General features: G+C 36.3%; 1 long non-coding RNA gene across 1 annotated transcript; it reads right to left on the bottom strand.

Moving 5' to 3' along the window:
* Positions 1–1587: 1587 nt before the first annotated feature.
* Positions 1588–4243, bottom strand: LOC141602631 (uncharacterized). Its single transcript, XR_012524572.1, has 2 exons — positions 1927–4243; positions 1588–1819 (listed from the first exon to the last, which is right to left on the bottom strand). It is a non-coding gene; the product is annotated as an uncharacterized LOC141602631 (long non-coding RNA).
* Positions 4244–6528: the final 2285 nt, after the last annotated feature.

The raw sequence follows: 6528 nt of genomic DNA, 5'->3' as shown, positions 1-6528 counted from the left end.
ATATAGGAGAAAATGTCTCCTTATAGTCGATCCCTTCTCTTTGAGTGAACCCTTTAGCAACGAGTCTTGCCTTATGTCTCTCGATGTTGCCAAGTGAGTCTCTTTTAATCTTAAAGACCCACTTACATCCGATGGTTTTTACACCATCAGGCAACTCGACGAGATCCCAAACTCGATTAGCCGCCATAGAGTTCATCTCATCTTTCATAGCATCCATCCATAAGTTTGAATCTGTAGAACTTATGGCTTGTGAAAATGACATAGGATCATTATCAGCTCCAACATTGCAATCCGATTCTTGTAGATATACTTCATAGTCGTCAGGAATAGCCGGTCTCCTTTCTCGAATAGATCTTCTTAATGGAATTTGTTCAACCTCACGGTGAACTTCTTCCTCATTATGATCCACCCTATTTTGATCGACATTTTGTGGAATTTCTGTATTTGGTTGTTGAACTTGCGGTTGATCTTCAGGTCCATGAACAATAACCAACCTGTCACTTAAAACAGAGGGTGAAGCTTCATGTTGATCCTTTTCAGGTTCAACTTCTATAGTACTCCCACTGATTAAGTCATTCTCTAGAAATTTTGCATTTCTAGATTCCACAATCCTGGTACTATGAGACGGATAATAGAACCTATAGCCTTTGGACTTTTTGGCATATCCAATGAAATGCCCACTAATAGTCCTTGGGTCTAGTTTCTTTTCTTGTGGGTTGTAAACTCTCACCTCAGACGGACATCCCCAAACGCGTATATGTTGCAAACTCAGTTTCCAACCTTTGAATAACTCAAAAGGCGTCTTTGAGATGGCCTTGTAAGGAACCCGATTTAATATATACGCAGCCGTCTTTATTGCATCAACCCACAAAAATGAAGGAAGTTTAATATTACTTCTCATACTACGCACCATTTCAATTAATGTCCGATTCCTTCTTTCTGCTACACCATTCTGTTCCGGAGAACCGGGCATAGTGTATTGGGCAACAATCCCATGTTCTTGAAGGAATTTAGCAAAAGGACTAGGTGCTTGTCCATCCTCGGTATATCTACCATAGTACTCACCACCTCTATCTGATCTCATAATTTTAATGTGCTTACCACATTGTTTCTTTACTTCAGCCTTAAACAATTTAAAGGCATCAAAAGCTTCATCTTTGGAACGAAGTAAGTAGATGTACATATATCGTGAATAATCGTCAATAAAGGTAATAAAGTATTTCGGATCATTAGCGTTCATGTCCGGACAACAAATATCCGTGTGTATGATTTCAAATAGGTCAGAACTCCTCTTAGCACCTTTCTTAGATTTGTTAGTTTGCTTTCCCTTAATGCAACTAACACAAGTATCAAAATCGGTAAAGTCTAAAGTACCAAGTACCCCTTCCTTTACCAATCTCTTAACCCTCTCAATGGAGATGTGTCCCAATCTCCGGTGCCATAACATAGAGGACTCCTCATTCATAATACTTCTTTTTAAACCGGTATTAACATGCATAGTGTTTTGAGTGGTATCATTTTGTAAATAAAGACGATATAAATTATCAGACAAAATACCATAACCAATAACTTTAGAATTTCTGCAAATACTGAAACCAGAATTCGAAAAATTAAAGGTAAATCTAAACGGTACAAGCCTTGAAACTGAAATTAAATTCCGAGCAAAATTCGGAACATAAAATGTCTTTTCCAAAACCAAAACAAAACCACTACTCAAAACTAAACTGCATGTCCCTACGGCCTCCACGTTCGAGCCTATCTGGTTTTCTGAATAGATAGAGCTTTCACTTGCCACTGGTTTCCGCAGGTTTGTCATACCCTACAAGGTATTCGGAACATGGATTGTGGTACCAGAGTCAATCCACCAAGTATTATGAATAACATTAACCATATTAGATTCATAACAAACAAACGCATGAAAATTACCTTTCTTTTTAAGCCAAGCCATGAACTTTATGCAGTCTTTCTTCATATGTCCCTTCTTTTTACAGAAGAAACATGAAGACTCCTTCTTAATGGTCGGCTCAACAGACATCTTACCCTTTCCCTTATCCTTATGGTGACCCTTCTTAGTACTAGATGATTCTTTATTAGTACTAGTAGTTAGGCTCACCTTTTCGCCCTCCTCCAACAACAACCTACCCTCTTCTTGAACACACATGGTCATTAATTCATTAAGAGACCATTTATCCTTATGTGTATTGTAAGAGATCTTTAAGGGGGGATATTGTGCTGGGAGAGAACACAAAATGAAATGTACCAGGAAAGAGTCAGACATAGTAACTTCCAATACCTTAAGTTGGGCTGCAATATCCCTCGTGCGCATGATGAAATCACGCACTCCTTTAGTGGCATTGAGCTTCAAAGAAGTAAATTTCATAATTAAGGTGCTTGCCAAAGCCTTATCAGAAGTTTCGAACTGTTCATCTATTGCTTTAAGAAGGTCTCGAACTTTAGTATGTTGCTCGACGGAACCTCGGATACTAGCACACAGTTTTGTCTTTATGAACATCGTGCAAATATAGTTTGATTTCTCCCACTTTTCATGATGGTCTACTTCATCTGGTGTGCTAGTTTCCTTTACCTCAGCCGGTTCATCGTGTTGTATAGCATAATCGAAACGCGTGAATCCTAAATGCAATAGAACTCTTTCCTTCCACACCTAAAAATTATCACCAGTTAATTCAGGAACGTCTATTTTGATATCAAAGGAACTTCCAGGTAAACTTGCTGCAAATTTTAAATATACATGCTTAGTAACAAAAAATTGAGACTTAACTTTTTCACAACTTACCAATGTAAATTATGCTCATATAAATCTAGTGACATAAACTTGCCTGTGGGCTAAAGTCTACTCAAATTAGATGCATAAAAAATTAAACTTTATGATGAAACTATCAAATTATATTAATTTCTCAACTCCTATGGGTATATTAAGAAACATAATTCAATATAACATCCTAATTAATCACACAGATATAACAAGATTCCTATGGGTAAGTCTCATCACATCACGTATAATAATTACAATAAAATGTCTAGTTTCCACATGTGATTTCAAATAAAATTTAATAAATTAGAGATGTTGTGGCTACTCCCTAACTAATAAATTTAAAATCACTTGACATTTAAACCATTAATCTATATACGTAACTTAATGTATATAAAGTTAGCGAAGTCAGATACTTAACAACAGCACAAACCATAAATCAATGCTACTGTCGAAAGTCTAAAATTAACGGCATCACTTCAAGCAAATTAAGTAGGATCAATTTCTAATATAAAGCATACTTAATTAGCCAAAGTAATTGAACACACATTGTACTGAAGCCAAAAAAACATGAATCGTCCACTCTCAGACGTATCTAAGTGGTGCAAAAATAAAATAAAAATAAAATATCATGTACTCAGTATTAACAAAATCAAAACCCAAGTCCACATGGTAAAGCCGTAAAGGCGACAACTAATCAAATGGGACACAGCTGCACAAGTACACAATTATTTGTCCCTTATCAATATTTTATTAAGTCATCAAGTCAAGTCTCTTTCATTGTTAGTTTGTTACTCTGAAAAAAAAAAACTCCTTCAACCTTTCACTCAATCCAGAGGAACAACAACAAAGGAAACACAGGCCGGAAAAACAAATACGTATAAACAAATCATGTGAAACTCAAGCCAAATATCCCAGATTCCAAAATGGATTAAACAAAAGTTAAACCAAGTAATGATTTCCAGATTTAATTTCTACCACAAAGGACAGCAGAACGGAAGCAAGCAGAACAGATTATAATATAAACGGATGAACGAAAAGAGAAGATGAAGCCAGAAAATCATTAAGCAAGGCAGAAGCGATAATCGCTCTGATACCAAATGTAAGTTTAATTCAATTCTTAATCATGTATATTCCAATTACTAAATGAATATACGATATATAAATTGCGGAAGCGATAAATAAAGATCGAGAATTAAACCTCCAGCCATTGCTTATCGGTATTCCTGATTAGCTTTTACCCAAATAAAAGAAATAAACCCGTTTCCGATATAAACCTTTGCTGCTGTAAAAACCCGTCTGCTTAGTGTGCCTTTTCTGATTTCGGTTCCGAACCCTCCTTCTCACTGATTTAGATAGTGTATATTTTCTTAAGGGAGAGTAGGTTTGGTGACCTTATTAATCAGAAATTGTGTTGCATTTATACTGATTTTGCCATCGAAAATCAGTTGCAAATGTAGAGGAGAGAGTGGTGGTCAACTGAAGGAAATGGGGAGACAAAATAGGGCAGTTTGAGTCCATATTTTGACTGCCAAATTAATGGGCCACAATTTTAATATTTTCAATAACTGAAAATATCCAACATTAAAGACTTAATTATTAGAATCTGATGAAGTATTAGGATATTCATCATGAATTTCGGTATAGAGCAAGTCGTAGATCGGCCCTTCATTATCACCAGGAAGTGCAGGTGGAATGGCCTCTTTCTCCCATGACATAGGCACAATGGCAAGAATGTAATGCTTCCTGCAATGTGTCAGCAGTTGATGATCAAGATGGGTCGCAACCCATAGATAAGGGCCTTGTTGTTTATCATCCAAATAGAAGTCCTCTTTCCCCGCATCTTCCCCCACAAATCTCGCCCCTAATTTTCTTGCCTGACGAAAACTATCATGGCGGTTGGCTTCGTCAAACACGATAAAAGCAAAACCTAAAAAACCTTGCTTGTTTGTAGATACAAGGTACACTTTTTTAACCGCGGTGAAACCAGAGTCATGAAGCATTTGCATCAACCACCCAAAATTAGGGTTTAAACCCTTTTCATTCACACCATAATGAACCGGGAGATTATGGAGAATGCAAGTAAAAGGCTATGCGTAACGAGAATGTGATTGTAGCTCCGATGCACCAGCCATATTTTTTTTTAGAGAGAAATTAAAGAGTAAATGTTTGATAATTTAGAATTTGACCTAAAACATTATGAAGAAATATTTATAGAATTATTTTGGTCAAATTGAATATTATTGGTCAAATTGAATATTTATTAAAGTTCTGATAAAGTTTTGAATGCGGTAGTCAAACTGAAAAATCTAATCAAATACTGACAACGGTTGAATTGAAAAACCGTTATTTCATAATAGAAAATAATAATGGTTACGAAAAATCCGTAGCTATAACTTAACAACGGGTAACAAAAACCGTTGCTGGTGTTAATTTAGTAACGGTTTTTGAAATGCCGATATCTTAAACTGGTCACGGTTTTCTAATAACTGTTGATAAAAGTGATTCTATAACGAGATTTTAGAAACCGTTAAACGTTTTTGACAATGGTTTGTTAAGCAGCCATTGTCAAATTACAATAACTACAGTTTTCGAGGAAAACTGTTATTCCTATTAGCGCGGTCTAGGTTTCCGCCAATATTTAGAAAACGGTAATCTAAGTGTCGTTATTAAATGCATTAAACCGTTGTGATACGCTCCTTATTGATTGTCAGATTTGGCGTAGTGTAATAATTTAAATTGATTTGTGATAACATGTAACCTCTTATGTTAGAATTTTCCATCTTAAAATTTTCATGATTTTCAAGACAAATGACCATTATGCTAAGAGTCTAGTGTATTATTCCATTGTTGAGTTGAGTTTGAACAAAATGGGATGATAAATAAGGGTAGTACATATGATTAAGGTTATGTTTTAAGCCATATTATGTCACAAGAATTTCAATTTCCGGAAAATTTGTAAAATGAGAAAAATTTAGGTGTCGGTTAAAATACAAGGGAACTATGTTAGAATTTCATTTAAATTGCCATTTACCAATTTGAGAAATTAGAGAAATTTTCATTCATATCCAAAGTTGGCTTCCAATTCTTACCTTTCCTATTCCATATCTTGTTGTGTGGTTTTATTTGTAGCATGTCAAGGAGTACAAGGAGCACCCGCAGCAATAACACCCGTCAACAACCCCAACCCTAACCGGAGGCCCCACCCGCCTTTACTCTCTCGGGATACCCGGGAATATCTTTTGAAAGTGAACTCCATAAGAACGCTTTCCTAGCCTACACCCAACAAAGAATGAATGCCACTAGATGCGTGATAAAAGATGCCTTGGTTTCCATGGGAATAGAGGAGGAGGTGCATGATATTTTTGGGTCCTTGGAATGGAAGGGTTATATAACTTAGCGGAGATAAGTTACCGAAACCTCACCCTAGAATTTTTGAGCTCTTTTGTCTACGACAAGAGAGATCACTCCCTGAGCTTCCGTCTTAAGAAAATTTCCTTCAACCTATCGAGTGATACCTTCGCGGAGCGTTTAGGTGTAGGAAAGAGCACCAAATTCACCATTGAAAAGGTAGACAAAGAGATGAAAGCCATAAAATACATTGACCTTTATACGGGAAACCAACACACCGATGTGAGTGTTGGGGCTGGTGTCCTTTACAGTTAGTGCAAGGACTTATAAATCTCTAAAAGGATCAAAGGGCATACTTTTGGTATTATTATCAGTTGATCCACGTTTATCAATAACGGTTGGCTTGC

This window comes from Silene latifolia, chromosome 9, assembly GCF_048544455.1.
Source record: "Silene latifolia isolate original U9 population chromosome 9, ASM4854445v1, whole genome shotgun sequence".
Taxonomy (NCBI): Eukaryota; Viridiplantae; Streptophyta; class Magnoliopsida; order Caryophyllales; family Caryophyllaceae; genus Silene; species Silene latifolia.
Note: the sequence above shows the minus strand (reverse complement) of the source record. Positions and strands in the feature narration are given on the sequence as shown.